The sequence below is a fragment of the Cebus imitator genome, unplaced genomic scaffold (assembly GCF_001604975.1).
Source record: "Cebus imitator isolate Cc_AM_T3 unplaced genomic scaffold, Cebus_imitator-1.0 Scaffold347, whole genome shotgun sequence".
Classification (NCBI taxonomy): Eukaryota; Metazoa; Chordata; class Mammalia; order Primates; family Cebidae; genus Cebus; species Cebus imitator.
The window spans coordinates 1,920,851-1,939,950 of NW_016107662.1; the positions used below are offsets into that span (position 1 = coordinate 1,920,851).

The 19,100-nt window shown below is 36.1% G+C and overlaps 1 pseudogene; it reads right to left on the reverse strand.

The window, feature by feature from the left end:
- Positions 1–18,148: 18,148 nt before the first annotated feature.
- On the reverse strand, positions 18,149–18,280 carry LOC119467894 (annotated as a pseudogene).
- Between the last annotated feature and the right edge of the window lie 820 nt (positions 18,281–19,100).

Below are 19,100 nucleotides of genomic sequence, written 5' to 3' on the forward strand. Positions count from 1 at the left end.
AGGAAGGAGAGAGAGAGAGAGAGAGAGAGAGAGAGCAAGGGAGGAAAGGAAGGAGGGAGGGAGAGGGAGAGAGAGCAAGAGAGCGAGAGCCCAAGGCTGAACCAGGAGTCTTTTATGGTTGATCCTTACTCTTGCCATATGCTGTTTATCATACAAGCAACCCTGATCCAATGTAGCATGAAAATCATCCTGAAGGCAGCTATTACAGAAGCTAAAGAAAAAGAGTTATAAGAAGGAAGCACTCAATAATTATTTTTTAAAATATTCCCACTGTGTTTTATAGTTCAAAAATGACATTTATAAATTAAAGTTCAACTAAATGGTGAAGAGTGTGGAAATTTGATTTTACAAGGAACAAATTGGGGGCCCATGGATGTTTAATGCAGAAAGACAAGAATTGGAAAGGACATGCTAGCTGTATTCAATTATTTATAGGGATTTCATGTAAGACAATTTTGCCTTTATTTGAAGTTCCATTTTTTACGTTCTTGAAATTTCAAGAAACAGAGATATAATCAAGTAATGAAAATAATTCATAAGAAAATACAGGAGACTAGGAAAAAGCCTTAATAACCATGGAGTTTAAGCTTCATAGATAGTAGAATTGCATTCTGGTTACAATCACCAGTACCTAGTCAGATTTCATAGGGTACTGGAAGTTTGCTCTGCATTTACATAATGTCATAACCTAATCTGGCTATCCCTAAAATCAATTGATGAGTTGATTGATCCTATTACTATGACTTAGCAAATCTTAATCTCTTCCTTTACTATTGCTCTCCACCCACTGTATCTTTCCTCTCCTTTCTACTATTGTTAGTCATTGCATCCACTGCCTCATAAATTTTGCTTATTCTTTATTTACCTCCTGTTATATTCTACCTACTGCTTTCTATCAGTGTATCTGTAGACTTGTACCTACCATGTTATCTGTATGTTTCTATCAGACATTTAAATTTGGGAAAGGAAAGGATTTTTATATTTGGTCAGTTAATATCCAGCAAACATAATAACTCCATCAAATTCTCTTCATTGGATGGAGTTCTCCTATCTAATTATCTAGTTTTCTGGCCATCCCATTTTGTAGCGCTATTTGCCTGAAGCAACAATCTTTGGTTTAGTCACCTATGGTGAGAGTTTAAAAATCACAATATACAAGGTGCCATCTCTAAAAGTCTGTTTTTAAAATTTTCTCACCAGGGTAAATAGACATAGAACATACCAGTCTGATATAAGCAAGCAGTTCAAATAAGATAAATGGATCAAATGTTATGACAAAGCTGATGTTTACATAATGAATTTTCTAATCATTTAAACTGCTACTTAAAGATGAGACAATTAATGCCCTAATTTTGTGAATATTTGATATAAAAGAAGACTGAGATTACAGAGCAGATTATTGAACTGGAGGGCAGGTAGAACTGTATAATTCATAATTGATCAGTGTTAATGATTTAGAGTTTTTATAATCCTTTTATTCTAAGTTACTGAAAGTTTCAATCAACTCAAAGGGGTAAATCAACTGAAATTTCCTTTAGGCAAAATATTGAATGTTGATTAGAACAAAGGTTCTGGAATCAAGCAAACTGTGGCTCAAATTCTGATCCCTTCTCTTGATAGTGGCTTTGGGTAAATTAATTCACCTCTCTAAGATTCAGTTTTTTCATCTGCAATATAGTAATAATGTCTCTACTTCACAGGGTGGTTGTGAGAATTTAGTGAAATGTTTTGGAAAGCACCTAGCACACTGTCTGTCTTATTGGAAGGACTCAAAAAAGATGTCAAGATCCAGACAGAAAATCAGAAGCTACTCAGGTATGTCAAGCAGGGGGAATTTTATTTAGGGAATTGGCTAATGAAGGTGCCAGAAGGGCTGAAAGAACACAAAGGGGAAGGAGGGGTCTGAAGTTTTTAATAAGAAAACAAGAGACCAGAAGCTGGCAACTCCCCAGGGCTGGAGACCAGGTGTTTATACCTATTGCTTTGCTGCTGGAGGGGCTGTTACTGTCAGTTCGCATCCTCAGTAGAAGAGCAGCCTCCATGAGGTCTGAAAACCCTAACAAGGATTTTACCCTTTCATCCTACCCTCAGTGCCACTAGAGCACCTCCAGCTACTGTCAGCAACTGCAACAACTATCTGAATTGGAAGCAGGGTTCTTCTCTCCTGTCCAGCGTCCTCACCTCCTGCCAGTGCTGCCCTACTGGCAGAACCTAATAGAGTGTCAGCTGGCAAAAGAAAGTGGGAAATGTAATTTGGGAAATCCTAGCCCTTACCATGCTGAGCAGAGCACACAAGTATAAGAATGCAGCTGAGAGAAAACACAGGCAAATAACTTGCCACAGCATTTGTTGTCATGATTATGACTACTAATACTGAAATGACTCTGGCCAATGTCACTCATGACATTGCAGATCCAAAAGTTATTTCTCAGTTCCCATCTTATTCAGCCATCAGCAACACATGACAAAGTTGAGCACAGTAAAAGTTCTTTTGTGCCCACACTGGCTGTTCTTGGTTTACTTTCCTTATTCCTCCTCATCTTCCCGGCTTCTTAATGACAGAGAAGCTCAGAGCTCAGTCCTTGGATCTCATCTCTTCTCTGTCCACATTCTCTCCCTAGATGATCATCTTTGGTCCTGAGTGGCTTAAGTGACACATGTATACTGATGACTCCCAAATATACAGATTAGCCCAAACCCCTGTCTTCAGTACCTCACACATGATAGTATCATGGGAAGATACTATTATTATTTCCATTATATAGTTAAGGAAACTGGGTTAGAGAAGTTTGTCAAAACGATTGTAAAAGACAGAGCTGGACATTGTACCTTCATTCATGTTGTTGATAGATCTCCAAGCCGTTTGCAGTACATTGAATGATGCTGATTTGTCAGGAAAGAATGTTCCTGTGTCTCCTCTTCTAATGAACAGTCATACAGTACTTACAGTAACTTTGAGGCCAAACTCTGTTCATTTATGACACTAAGAATAACTTGGATGTTCCCCAGCTGTTGTTCTGACTTTATTTAGTAGTACGGTCATTGTTGCTGTTTTCTAAAATACATACACAAAACATTTTGGATTATTTCTTGGTTATTACAGAGAGTTTTCTTTTCAGATCATGGCCTCCATTAGATGAACACATTATAGTAATTTATTCCTGAGTAAAATTTTTATGATTATTATTTATATCAATCACTAAAAGACATTGTGATGTTTAATATCTTGCTGTATCTATTCCTAAAGAAAAACCTGTCCTAAAAATCAGGAGCTAACTGCAGTTATTTTACAAGTAATTGCTACTTTAAAATTCTCTTAAGTATCCAATCTTCTTTTGAAATGGATTAAAGTGGCTTATTGATTAAATAACAACTTGGGAACAAATCTTTACAAAAAACTAGGAGACAGTTCATCAGAAAGTACTATGCCCAGAGGTTTTTAAGAACCGTATGTGGACTCTGCTCTAAGGTTTTCTAGCAACTAAAGCAAAAGGGAAAATCTATAGGAGTATTTGATTTTCATTTTTCAACAACAGAAAGAAACTGCACTGAAAAAATGGTAAAAACTGATTATTTTCCTCCTGGCTTAAATGTCTCTTCTGTAAAATAAAGCCATTAGATAAGGCAATATCTTACTTTCCTTCTTTTTCTATGATTGGATAATCTTCAAGTATAATATTACAATGGTAAAATGAAGACATTTGTCGTTTTAACAAGAAGAGTGAAGGTCTTTTCTCTGAAAGAATAGCATAAGCCAGTTTCAATGCTTTGAATTCTGATGGCCTCTATTATTACCGGGTTAAACACACAACTAAATGGTTGTTTTAACAAATATAACCAAGACATTTATTACAACCAATGGTTACTTAAAATATAACTAGTAGCTTGACCACATTTTTTAAACAATTAAAGATTGGTTACATATACAGTATGTATAAATGTAGCTTAATTCAATTATTATGGAAGGCAAAATTTCAACTTTCCCGCATATTTAGTTTTTTTCTGTATTCTAATCTGGACTTTTGTTTTTTTACAGTAATGAAAGATAATGTCACAGTGTGGGGTAAACCGTTTCCTTCCTGCGCTCTGTCGATCCCTTTCTCTCAAGAATTTCTGTCTTCAGCAACTTTTTGACAAACACTTATTTAATGTCTACCATGCGTTAGGCCCTGAGCCTAACTAACAGATGACTCCCAGTTCTATGTACCCAAGACTCCAACCCTGCCCTCTCTGGTTTGTGAACAAATCTCACAGCAACTTGACGGGTATCTTCACTTAGTTTTTTTTTTTTTTTTCTTTGAGACAGAGTTTCACTCTTGTTACCCTGGCTGGAGTGCAATGGCACGATCTTGGCTTACCGCAACCTCCACCTCCTGGGTTCAAGCAATTCTCCTGTCTCAGCCTCCCGAGTAGCTGGGATTACAGGCACGCGCCACCATGTCCAGCTAATTTTTTGTATTTTTAGGAGAGATGGGGTTTCACCATGTTGACCAGGATGGTCTCGATCTCTTGACCTTGTGATCCACCCGCCTCGGCCTCCCAAAAGTGCTGGGATTACAGGCATGAGCCACTGCATCCGGCCCCTCTTCACTTAGTTTTGATGCTTTTATCTCACATTATACACATCCACAATCCAGCTCCTTCTCAGTCTTCTGAAATGTGCTCTCAAATTTTTGTTATCAGTCAGTCCATTAATTGATTTAAAACACATTGGTTTAGTTCCTTCTACATGATTGGCACTTGGCTAGGTACTGGAGATGGGATAGAGAAAGAGAATAAGAATGACAAGGCTCCTAGAGGTATGTAACCTGTAGACAAGAAACAAACAATTATATATTAAAAAAATAAAATAAAATAAAGTACTTACACTGTGGTATATAAGCAGGGAGGGTCCTTTTGGTGTTATCAGGGAATGCCATCTGAAGAATGATGGTGTACTCCCATTCTGTGAGTAATTCAAAGCAGTAACTGTGGGGTCATCTTTAATTCTCCATTAATTTGTTGTTCACCAATTAGCTCATTAATATTCATTTCATATACATTTATTGAATTCTCACTAGGTACTAGGATCTGTGAAAATGCTTGAGAGGTAAAAATGAATGAAACACGTTCTCTGCTCTTCATGGATGTGACAATCTAGTGAGGAGGTGCAACAATAAGCAAATAAAGTCAATAAAGTGCAATCGTTTTTTGATAGATTCCTATATGGGGTTCAGTTGAGGTGAATAGGAGGAAGGTGCTTGCTAGAATATAAGCTTAAGGATATAAAATGTATTTTATTCCTTTAAACATCCCAAGCTACAGGACCTGGAAATAGGCCATGAAAGGAATATGATGAATGGATATATAAATGGCACCACATCGCTATTTATCCTGGAATTGAGACTACATCAGAGAGTCTTATTGGTTTGATTTATTTATTTGTAATTCTGTTTTTCCAGATATGATATATTTCTTTCAGTATCAACCTGTAAGTATTTCATTATTCATAATTGCATATCTGGCATTTTTAAACTTTTTTTCTTCTCTGGAGATTCCTTTCCTTTTCATGTAGGTTTCTTCATAACAAGGGTTTATAGTTATACCTCTGAAGTAATGCCTAGGTTTTTCTCCCATAATATATACAGGTAAAGCCCAGCCCAGAATTACCGTTTTCTGATGGGTGTCCAAAGGATTTTCTTCAGAGCTTTCAAAAGGAAATACCAGCTATAGAAAATGTTTTAGAGTTTTGAATCCAAAACATAAGAAATCTTCAGTGGAACAAAAGCGAAATTATTGTATCACATCTCAAAACACCAGCAAACAGAAAAAGACCACAAAAATAAGACCAAAAGGACAAAAATCCAATGAAACTGTAATAAGCCATTTGTTTCATTGCTGTATCTTAGGTTCTGGCATATCTATTGTCTACTGATACATTACAACAACCTAGGCAAGTAAATACTTCAGTTTCCCAGATGAAGAGACAACTGCAGAGAAGTTGAATAATTTCTTCAAATCACAGAACTTACAAACGGCAATGAGACGCCTGGCCCTTGACACAGACTAACAACGACTCTTCTCTGTCTTCTCCATAGCTGACATACTGCAGAAAGTTAAATATCAGAGTCACAACTCCACTTTCAGCCTCATGAACTCTATTACCATTTATTCTTCACTATTAATATATTTATCATTGTTTTTAATGTTGCTTTTGTTACTAAGTATAACTAGAAATAGTTTCATCTTCCCTGGCCCTGGTGTACTGGAAGAAAAGCAGGTTGTCTTTCATTTCTAAGAGTTTTCACAGGTGGAAAGATGAGCTTGTCTTTCAAATGTCTTTTTGTCCAGCTAAGTTATTTTTTTGATGGTTTGGGTTCATTTTTATTTTGCTGTCTCTTTAGTTTTATGGGAAGTTAATTATTTCTTGTCGAAACAAAGGATCTCAACCTTAATCTTGTGTTGGCAATATAACCAAACAGAAATCATGTCTGTTGTGAATTTTCTCATAATATGTTTATATTTGGAGGAAATTAGTTATAAATTTCACTGGAAAATTATTATTGAAAACATTCATATTTTTGTTTATGACTTGATTATTAAAATGACTTGAAAAGTCAATAGATTTGGATTATGTAAAAATATGAACATTTGTTAGTGCTTTATTCAATTTATGTTATTTTATAAAAAATCATCCATGCTAATATTTTCAGAATACACTTTGTTCTCTAATATATTTTATCTTCTAAAACAGCAATCTGCTATAAAAGTTGATATTCCTTCTTTATCTGCTTTTAAAAAATATAAACACCTGGTTCATTATATTTATTGTAGACTGCATAAATTTGACAATCAAGTAAGGGGAAACAAAAGCCTTTCTAGACATCTTAATACTTTCATAGAAATAATGTTTTTAATAGGGCTTGTGAATAAGCAATTTTTTGATCATCTGTAATTTTATAGATAGTTGATAACACTGACTGGAAATTTTGAGTTTTTTTTCCACATAGCAAATTGAGCAAACCTCTATAAAAGATGACAGTTACTCAGCCTGTCACTAAGTTGCCTATTAAACATGACTTTTGGGGGGAAAACACTCTTTTGCAGAAATGAACCTGAAACACAATGTAGAATTCATCCTTTGTTTTGTTCTTAAACTTTAAGATAACAAAGTTGGAGGGCAAGTCAGAATCATAATAATATTCCTACAGCTGCTTTGAGAGACTGTTTCTAAAAGAAGGAAGAAGACACCAGATTGGAAATAATGATAGAGGAAAAGTCATAGTTAAAGAATCCCAAGAATGTAAAGCAGAAACCTATTTGTAAGACCTACAGCCTGGAGCATGCACAGAAAGTAACTCAGGTCTGAGGTCCTCTGGAATAAATCTTTGGTGATAACAACACAGTCCACAACACGGATACATTTATATTTATAGTTTATTCTCCATTATTGCCAGAGGCCTTAAATCCCACGTAGTCAAAATCTCCATTCACTGCTGCCTGCTGGGCATTTAACAAGGGCTCTTGTAACAGGACCCAGAACAAGTATGAACATGAATAAAAAGTGCAGGGGCCAGCCAGGCACCACAGGCTGCGAGGTAGCCAAGTGGAGGCATTGGAGAGAAACAGAGAAAGCAGACAATGACCCTTAGTGCCTCAAGGCATGGCTTCAAAAGGTGTCAACACCAATTAAATTGTAAAAGCTCTGTCAGCTTCTGAAAAGTCATCCAGACAGGGACAAGACAGTACATAATCAAAGGACTGGAATGTGATTCTGTATGGTCCACAGTAGACCCAGTGTACACATGTACGCCTGGCAATTTGTGATCCACATGTGAGCCTTCAAGATAAGCCTGTCCTTAAAGGTGTAAATACCCTTCTGCTGGGAGCCCTCTTGGTTTACCATTGGGGAATGTCGAAAACCTGTACTAGTAGGTAGTTACCTGTAGGTCCCATAGGTAATTTGCCTAAAAATATAACTATAACTAGAATGCGTACTATTGGTTATGCCCCCAGACCCATGGATAAGCTAAAGAATGATTGCCAAAGCTCTTGGATTCAGCTAAACAGTGGCAGAAAAACTTTCTGTAGTAAACAGTATTATGGAGAATTTTCTTTGTTGGCAAGAGACTGCAGAATCTACCCTTTCTGATGGTAGGACATTCTGACAGCAACAACTTTGCAGGAATTTTGTTTCAAATACTTATACCAATAAGAAGATATTTTGCATTTCCTATTTGGCCTTGGAGAGAGTTAATGTGGCTTTAAATAATTAATTGGTTCCAGGCAAAGGTACTCTAATTTCAATTCATGAAATTACGTCTTTCTTTCTCTCTCTCTCTGTCTTGCTTGCCTACAAGTAACTGTGACAGGTATGATCAATTTATTGGCTGGTTTTCAAAGTGACAGCAGAGTTGGGGAGGAGAAGAAATGCATTTTATAGCTAGTGGGGAAAGACAGAAAGAACTATCAAAGTATTTATCACATACTTTATAGCTAAGTAATTTTCTTAGTCTACAGAACTTTTTCACTCTCCAGATCAAGTGAAATGCCTGTGGTTTAAGATAGATGAGTTCATGCTAAAAGGGAATGCTAATGACACTTAAGTTCAAGCATTTTTTTGAAAGTCACTTGAAAATATTATTCTTCCCTATTTGTCTATTTTTTTTTTTTTTTGAGACAGGGTCTTCCTGTGTGGACCGGCCTGGAGCGCTAGTCCACATGACTGACTGCAACCTCAAACTCCTGGACTCAAGTGATTCTCCTGCCTCAGCCTCCCAAGAAGCTACATTTTTTTTTAAATGAGGGAGAACACTACCTAGCAAAATGATTTAGAACACAATTATTCATTTTTAATCAAACAATTTGCTCTTAGTGTGGCTGAAATTACTCTTAATTTTAAGGAACTATTAACCTGATATAAAATAATACGTCATATTGCATACTATGAGGTTAAAACTATAATGTGTTGCATTACCTATTAGAGAATTTATTTTAAAGTATAACAGTTCTTCAGAAAATGAGTTCAATAACCACAAGAAGCTAGAAAACTGGGAAACATATTTATTTAGACTTTGGTATTGATCCTGGGTTAATTGAGATAGGCCAGATTATGCTATAGTAACAAAGAAAGAAATTTCAGTGGCTTAAAACAGAAAAGCTGTCTCACTTTTTTCATTCTTCTATGGGTCCAGGAGACTTTATAGAGCAGTGTTCTGCCATTTAATCACACGGCTTCTCTATCGATATGTACCCTTAAAATTGTCATGGCAGGCAAAGGACATGGGAAAATCAAGTGCCTACAATTAAGTGTTTCTATTCAGGAGTGATACACATTATTTCTGCTCAAATTTAGTTAGCCAAAGCAAGTCACAACGTCACATCTTACTTCTGGAAGTGAATAAGATTATCTTGTGTACCTGAAAGGAGAAAGAATTTGTATTGACAAACAGTTGTAAAGTCGGCCGTAGACTACTCTTCTGATAACCAAATATTCTTTCCTTTCTTATTTCCCAATCCTATATTCAATCCCTCCATAAAAGCGACCCTCTAAAATCCTTATCCAAGCTCTTCATGCAGCACGAAGTCCAGGATGTCTGCATAGTACCTGGAAGTCAGGTAAGAATGGGACTCGTCTTGTTATGGAGACAAATTTAAAAGTTATTTTCTCTCTTCATAATCAATAGACAATAAAGGAATAAGGACAATTCAGAAACTCACAGTCACTCAAGTGTGGTAATTTAGTCAAGATGCTGGACCATCATTGTGAGGAATGCCTATACTGGGGGCGGGAACTGTTCCTTGATTAAGCCTCATTTCTGTTTTCTGGGAGGAGAGAATCCCAGTCTATCGTCTTGACAATGCCTGGTTCTACATTGCAGAATGATCGATTCATCCTGTATGCTATTTCGTCACATCTGTAATAGACACTTGGGAAAAGTCTCTCTTGAGGAATAAGCAGCTTTCTTAGTTCATTGCCTGCCTGAGAAGTGTTAAGTACCAAGGCGATTTTATGTCACAAATAGCCACAATCTCTTTGAGTCCAGTCACAGGCTGTCTTTGGCAGTGAATTTCTTTCAAAGGTTTTATAGGCTTCTTAGCTATTTGAGTCTGCACAGCTCCATGTACGAATTCCATGTCCACACGTTTTTTTTTCAAGATTTAACTCCTAGAAGATTGGCTTGCCCACTCTCTCTCCGTCTCTTTTTGTGTTTGCAGTTACTCGTCCAGTAAGTCTATTAAAGTTCAGTGGCAGAGTCATACACCCAGTCTCTTCTCCTTTGCTACTTTTGTCCAATTGAAAGGATGGATAGGACCTCGACTTTTAATTTTATCTTGATTCTGAGACGTGTTAATCCATTCCCACGTTTTAACTTGGTGTGGTCTCTATACTCTTGGTTAGATCCTTGCCTTGAGGCTTCGACTTCATTTTCCTGTTTTGCCAAAGTTTTACTTTTACTCTTTTGTAGCTGAGTAGTTTCTTTTTCTAATCCTACTAGTCCTCCAATTTTTGTACACCTCTATTTTCTTTTTATTCCTGATTACAAACTCATCTATTATTTTCTGGGATTGTTTGTTTTCCTATTTGATGATACCTTGCCAATTACAGACAATATCAATCCACAAACACTGAGTTTCTGTTTTTTAGTTTCTCTCTTAGAGCAACAAGTTTATTTTGCGTAAGATCTGTCTTATAAACTTTCACAGGTAATAATATTACCAAATGCTTTGCCACTGTATATGACTAATTGCCATTTTATAGCCTCCACGGGGGGTGGCCGTTCGCAATCCCCACGCCCTGTAGGATGAACCACTAAGCTTATGCCACGTTGTAGAGTTGTTTTTAAATGGCAGCATCCAGTGCTAGCGTAAATAACTGTTTCAGTCAGCATGGATTAGGTTAGGTTGCAAAAGCAAATAATTCATAATTCAATAGCTTATGGTACGAATATTTCTCTCTCTTACCAAGTCTACTGTGAGCGCAGAGAACTCTCCAGGGAGCTGAGCTGTCTTCTCTGTGATGGCTCACCATTGTTCTTCCTTAGCAATGCAATTTTCCAATACTCATGGCAGAGAAAAAGTGGGGTACAGAGTTGAGTGGCAACAATTAAAATGCTTTTTCCTGGAAGTGACTCCTGTTAGTTTCGCCATGCTTAACTTCCAGGTGGAAGGAATGTATATTCTTCTTATCTGTCCAGATGGAAAAGAGAACTGGTTATCAGTGAACAGAAGCCATGTCTCCCAAATATCCTGACTGTGACCTAATGAATGGGAACACCAATTTAGGTCATAGTTCCTGAGACCTCCTACTATACGCTTTTATTTCTATTTTTTTAAAAATCACTATTAGAATTCTGACTGGCAAACTTTGGATACTTGCTAACTTTTAAAGGTATTTAAAAGGTTTTAGTATAACATATATTAATGGTTTGTATCTTCTACTTATTCAGACGCCAACTGACTTTCAAGATGGGAGCTATAAAATGTTACTTATTCAAAATTTTCCAACCATAGATGTCAGGAATTTTATAGAAACACCATACTTTCTGTTTTGATTTGATGTTTTTTAGGAATGAGCATCGATAGTGGATTAATATTGCTCCCCCCCCCCCCGCAAAGAAAGATAAATCTGTGTTCTGGAAACTGTGAATGTGACCTTATTTGGAAAAGGGGTCTTTGCAGTTATAATTACATTAAGGATCTGGAGATGAGGAGATCATCCTGGATTAGGGTAGATCCTAAATCCAATGATGTGTCCTTTTAAGAAAAGAGAAAGGGAGATAACACACAGAAAAGAAGGCCATGTGATGTGGGGGGTAGATTGGAGTACGCAGACGCAAAGATGCAGTCAGCCACCAGGAGCTGGAAGAAGCGAAGGAGGATTTTCCCCTAGAGCCTTCACAGGGAACATAGCCTACTGACACCTTGATTTTGATCTCCTGGCATCTAGAACTGTGAAAGAATAAGTTTATGTAATTTTAAGCCACTGAATTTGTGGCAATTTGTTACTGCAGTCCCAGAAAACTAATATAGTATTCATCTGAGCTTTAGAGATTTTTGTTTTTGTTTTAAGAAGAAAAGATATGATGAATATATACTAGTATTGAATATCACATTTAATGAATTAAAAGAACAGTGACGACTTAGACATTATCATGAGAAAGTCATATGATTTTGTATAGAGTATAAAAAATTTAAAACATTTTTCATTTAAAATGGACTTCATTTTGTGGGATTCTTAGAATTGAAGCAAAAGGACAAAACAGCCTAAGCATTGGGAAAACAAAAATCTTGCCTTCTTTTGAGAAATGCCCACTGACTTCAAACCTTTCATTTCTGTTTATTATTTTTGATTATATCTGAAGAGTGTAAAATAACTGGTAACAAAACAAAACAAAACAGAAACTACCACAGTTTTTTGGTCAGGTAGTCAAGAAAAATGCAGTGCAGAGAAAAAAAAAATTACTCTAAAAGCTGGTTAAAATTTTTCTAAGTTTCATCTCCTACTAATCAAGTCTAGAAGATTCATAATAATAAAATAATTATATATCAAGAATAATACTACCTTATTCCTAAGGCTTCCCCTTCTGTAACTAATTTCAAATATGCTAAAGAAAATTAACCCCTACATTTTTATTTGACATCACAGATATTGTTTTCATTTTATAGATGAGCCAGAGAGGACACCACAAATCACAGACCCAAGTGAAAATAAAACTTTATCATTCAGCTTTGAGGTAACAAAGTAACAGTGGCAGGTGTGTGTATGTTGGGGGGTGGGAGCTGTGAGATCTGAATAGATATATTTTTTAAAAGTTTATTTTGGGTTCAGACTACCCTGTAATCTAAGCAAGTTTCCACTTGTCTTCCTTCCTCCCTAAATCCTCTGGAACTCTAGCTCCTTGATTAGTAAACCTCCTCTATACCTTCAGCCTCTCCTCTGAATAGTCACTTCACTAACTTTTTGTAAAAATTGGCAGCCTCCTCATCATCCTTTGCCTTGGAAAATATGTCAAAGAGAGGCTATATTTCCTTTCATATCTCATTATTTCAAGGTCAGGAGGTGGGGTAAATATGAACTTTGGTTTCCAATTGCTGTTTTATGACTAACTTTCCTTCCTTTTCCAACCTCCAACTTTTTTTGTAAAGCTGATGGTATTCTTCTGTAAAGCTGATGGTATTCTTTACCATTTATAGCAGTAAAAAAAAAAGTGTTCTTACTGCTTTCATCTACTAACAATCATGAAGGCTTTGTTCCTCATTCAATCCATTAGTTTTCAGTTCTGCTGCTTACATTTTCAGAAATTTCAACCTCTACATAAGCGATCTAGTCAACTAATTTTTTTTTCTGTTTCTTTACATCACCTTCGAAATACTTTTTCTCACTCTCACTTTGGTTTCTAACTTCCATGACCAAACTTTGGACCTTGTCATTAGTAGTCACTGCTCCACCTCCAAAATCTTTGATTTCAAGTATCACATTCTTTTTTTTTTTAATTTAATTTTTTTATTTCAATAGTTTTTTTCCAACAAATGGTTTTTGGTTACATAGATAAGTTCTTCAGTGGTGATTTCTAAGATTTTGGTGCACCCATCACCCGAGCAGGGTATACTGTTTCCTGTAGTCTTCTCACTGCCTCCCACCTTTCCCCCCGAGTCCCCAGAGTACATTGTATCATTCTTATGCTTTTGCTTCCTCAGGGCTTACCTTCCGCTTATAGGTGAGAGCATACAATACTTTCTATTCCTGACTTACTTCACTTAGAATAATAGTCTCCAACTCCATTCAGGTTCCTGTGAAAGCCATTATTTTGTTCCTTTTTATGGCTCAGTTGTATTCCAGGTGTACATATACCACATTTTCTTTATCCACTCATTGGTTGATGAGCATTTAGGCTGGCTTCATAGTTTTGCAATTGAGAAATGTGGTGCTAAAATCATGCATGTGCAAGTGTTTTTTTTTTTTTTTTTTTTTTTTTTTTTTTTTTTTTTTTTTTTTTTTTTTTTTTTTTTTTTTTTTTTTTTTTTTTTTCACGTAATGACTTCTTTTACTCTGGGTATATACCCAATAGTGGGATTGTTAGATCAAATGGTAGTTCTACTTTTAGTTCTTAAAGGAATCTCCATACTGTTTTCCGTAGTGGTTGTACTAGCTTACATTCCCATCAGCAGTTTTGTAAAAGTATTCCCTTTTTACCACATCCAAACCAACATCTATAATCTTTTGATTTTTATATTATGGCCATTTTTGCAGGAGTAACAGGGTATTTCACTGTGGTATTTGATTTGCATTTACCTGATTATTAGTAATGTTGAGCATTTTTCATACTTTTGTTGGCCATTTCAATATCTTCTTTTGCGACTTGTCTATTCATGCCCTTAGTCCACTTTTGATTGCACTATTTGTTCTTTCTTGCAACTTGTTTGAGTTCCTTGCAGATTCTGGTTATTAGTCCTTTGTTGAAAGCACAGCTTGTGAATACTTTCTCCCATTCTGTGGATTTTCCATTACTCTGCTGATAATTTCCCTCATTTTGCAGAAGCTTTTAAATTTAATTAGATCCCATTTTTTTGTTGTTGTTGTTATTGCATTTACTTTTGGGTTCTTGGTCATGAACTCTTTGCCTAAGCCAATGTCTAGAAGTGTTTTCCCAACATTATCTTCTAGAATTTTTATGTTTTCAGGTGTTAGATTTAAGTCTTTAGTCCATCTCAAGTTAATTTTTATATGTACTGAGAGACGAAGATCCAATTTGGTTCTTCTACATGTGGCTTGCCAATTATTTGAGCACCATTTGTCGAATAGGGTGTCCTTTCATCACTTTGTGCTTTCATTTGTTTGTCTAAGATTAGTTGATTGGAAGTATTTGGCTTTTTTTCTGGGTTCTCTGTTCTGTTTCATTGGTGTACATGCCTATTTTTACACCATTACCATGCTGTTCTGGTAACTATCACCTTGTAGTATAGCTTGAAGTCAGGTGCCATGATGCTTTCAAGTCTGTTCTTCTTGCTTAGTTTTGCTTTGGCTATGTGGACTCTTTTTTGGTTCCATATGAATTTTAGAGTTATTTTTGCTAGTTCTGTGAGGAATAATGATGCTACTTTGAGAATTGCATTGAATTTGTAGATTGCTTTTGGTAGTACGGTCATTTTTACAATATTGATTCTACCCATCCATGAACATGGGATGTGTTTCCATTTGTTTGTGTCATTGATGATTTGTTTTAGCAATGTTTTGTAGCTTTCCTTGTAGAGATCTTTCACTTCCTTGGTTCGGTATATTCATCAGTGTTTTAATTTTTTGCAGCTATTGTAAAAGAGACTGAGTTCTGCATTTGTTTTTCAGCTTGGTCTTTGTTGATGTATAGCAGTGTTACTGATTTGTGTATATTGATTTTGTATCCTGAAACTTTACTGAATTCATTGATCAGATCTAGGAGCTTTTTGGATGACTCTTTAGGGTTTTCTAGGTATATGGTCATATCATCAGCAAACAGCAACAATTTTACCTCCTGTTTATCAGTTTGCATGCCCTTTATTTCTTTCTGTTGTCCGATTGCTCTGGCTAGGATTTTCAGTACAATGTTGAATAGAAGTGGTGAAAGTGGGCATCCTTGTCTTTTCCAGTTTTCAGGGGGAATGCTTTCAACTTTTCTTTGCTCAGTATAATGTTGGCTGTGGGTTTGTGATAGATGTCTTTTATTACCTTAAGGTATGCCCCTTCTATGCCAGTTTTGCTGAGGGTTTTAATGATAAAGGAATGCCGGATTTTGTCAAATGTATATCCTTTATCTACTGAGATAATCATATGCTTTTGTTTTTCATTATGTTTATGTGATCTATTACATTTAATGACTTGTATAGGTTAAACCAATTCCACATCACTGGTATAAAACCCACTTGATTGTGGTCAATTATCTTTTTGATATGCTGTTGGATTTGGTTAGCTAGTATTTTGTTGAGGATTTTTGCACTGGTGTTCTTCAGGGATATTGGTCTATTGGTCTATAGTTTTATTGTTATGCCCTTTGCTGGTTTTGGTATTAGGGTGATACTGGCTTCACAGGATGATTTAGGGAGGATTTGCTTTTTTTTGGAAATGGCTTCAGTAAGATTAGTACCAATTCTTCTTTGAATGTCTGTTAGAATTCAGCTGTGAGTCCACCTGGTCCAGGTCCTGTTTTTTTTTCTAGAGGCGGGGGCTGGACAGGTGTGTGTGTGTGTGTGTGTGTGTGTGTGTGTGTGTGTGTGTGTGTGTGTGTTTCAATCTTGCTACTTGTTATTGGTATGTTCAGGGTTTCTATTTCTTCCTGATTTAATCTAGGGAGGTTGTATATTTCTAGGAATTTATCCATCCTCTCTAAATTTCTAGTTTCTGCACATAAAGAAATAGTCTTTTGTATTTCTGTTGTATCAGTGGTAATATCTCCCATTTTATTTCTTTATTATTATTATTATTATTATTATTATTATACTTCAAGTTCTGGGATACATGAGCAGAGATGCAGGTTTGTTACATAGGTATAAACATGCCATGGTGGTTTGCTGCATCCATCGCCCTGTCATCTGCATTAGGTATTTCTTCTAATGCTAACCCTCCCCTATCTCCCAATCCCATGCTATCCCTTCCCAGGCTCCCCACCCCACAACAGGCCCTAATGTGTGATGTTCCCCTTCCTGTGTCCATGTGTTCTCATTGTTCAACAGCCACTTGTACTGAGAACATGCAGTGTTTGGTTTTCTGTTCTTGTGTCAGTTTGCTGAGAATGATGGTTTCCAGCTGTATCCATGTCCCTACAAAGGACATGAAATCATCCTTTTTTATGGCTGCATAGAATTCCATGGCATATATGTGCCACATTTTCATTATCCAGTCTATCATTGATGGGCATTTGGGTTGGTTCCAAGTCTTTGCTATTGTGAACGGTGTTGTAATAAACATACATGCACATGTGTCTTTATAATAGAATATTTATAATCTTTTGGGTATATACCCAGTAATGGAATTGCTGGGTCCAATGATATTTCCAGTTATAGATCCTTGAGGAATTGCCACACTGTCTTCCACAATGGTTGAACTAATTTACACTCCCACCAACAGTGTAAAAGTGTTCCTATTTCTCCACATCCTCTCCAGCATCTGTTGTCTCCCGATTTTTTAATGATCACCATTCTAACTGGTGTGAGGTGGTATCTCAATGTAGTTTTGATTTACATTTCTTTAATGACCAGTGGTGATGAGCTTTTTTTCATATGTTTGTTGGCTGCGTAAATGTCTTCTTTTGAGAAGTGTCTGTTTATCCTTTGCCCACTTTTGGATGAGGCTTTTTGTTTTTTTCTTGTTAATTTGTTTAAGTTCTTTGTAGATTCTGGATATTAGCCCTTTGTCAGATGGGTAGATTGCAAAATTTTTTTCTCATTCTGCTGGTTGCCAATTCACTCTAATGATAGTTTCTTTTGCTGTGCAGAAGCTCTTTAGTTAAATTAGATCTCATTTGTCTATTCTGGCTTTTGTTGCTATTGCTTTTGGTGTTTTAGTCATGAAGTCCTTACCCATGCCTATGTCCCAAATGGTATTGCCTAGGTTTTCTTCTAGAGTTTTTATGGTTTTAGGTCATATGTTTAAATCTTTAATCTATCTGGAGTTAATTTTTGTATAAGGTGTAAGGAAGGGATCCAGTTTCAGCTTTCTGCATATGGCTAGTCAGTTTCCTCAAACTATTTATTAAATAGGGAATCCTTTCCCTATTGCTTGTTTTTATCAGGTTTGTCAAAGATCAGATGGATGTAGATTTGTGGAGTTATTTCTGAGGCATCTGTTCTGTTCCATTGGTCTATATCTCTGTTTTGGTACCATGGCTATGCTGTTTTGATTACTCTGGCTCTGTAGTATAGTTTAAAGTCAGGTAGCATGATGCCTTCAGCTTTTTTTTTTTTTTTTTTTCCTTAGGATTGGCTTTGTGGGGTCGTTAGGTATTATGGGCAGTATGGTCATTTTCACAATATTGATTCTTCCTAACCATGAGCATGGAATGTTTTTCCATCTGTTTGTGTCCTCTCTTATTTCCTTGAGTAGCACTTTGTAGTTCTCCTTGAAGAGATCTTTCACATCCCTTGTTAGTTGTATTCCTCGGTATTTTATTCTCTTTGTAGCAATTGTGAATGAGAGTTCACTCATGATTTGGCTCTCTATTTGTCTGTTATTGGTGTATAGGAATGCTTGTGATTTTTGGTGCTCTACACATTCAGAGAAACTTCTCTAGTAACAAATTATAGAAATGATACCTGAAAGTATAGTCTTCTCCCATTTTATTTCTAAGTGAGCTTCTTTAGATCATCTCTCTTCTTGGTTAATCTCACTAATGGTCTATCAATTTTAATCATCTTTTCAAAGAAGCTACTTTTTGTTTCATTTATCTTGAATTTGTTTGTTTGTTTCAATTTCATTAGGTTCTGCTCTGATCTTTGTTATTTCTTTTCTTCTACTGGGTGTGGGTTTGATTTGTTCTTTCTCTACTTCCTTGAGCTATGACTTTAGATTTTCTATTTGCACTCTTTCAGATTTTTTGATGTAGGCATTTAATGCAATTAACTTTCCTCTTAGCACTTCTTTTACTATATCCCAGAGGCTTTGGTAAGTTGTGGCACTCTTATTGTTCAGCTCAAAGAATTTTGAATCTCCTTCTTGATTTCACTGTTGATCCAAAGATCATTCAAGAGCAGATCATCTAATTTCCATGTATTTATACAGTTTTGAGCATACCTTTTGTAATTAATTTACAGTTTTATTCCATTGTGATCTAAAAGGATACTTGATATAACTTCAATTTTTTAAGTGTATTGAGACTTGCTTTATGGTCTATCATATGGTCTGTCTTGGGGAATGTTCCATGTGCTGATGAAAAGAATGTATATTCTGGCCAGGAGCAGTGGCTTGTGCCTGTAATCCCAGCACTTTAGGAAGCCAAGGCCAGCAGACAACTTGAGCTTAGGAGTTCGAGACCAGCCTGGCCAACATGGTGAAACCCTGTTTCTACCAAAAATACAAAAAAAAAAAAATTAGCACACATTGTATTTTTTTTTGTACAAATGTATGGGGTTCATGCAAACATCTTATTACA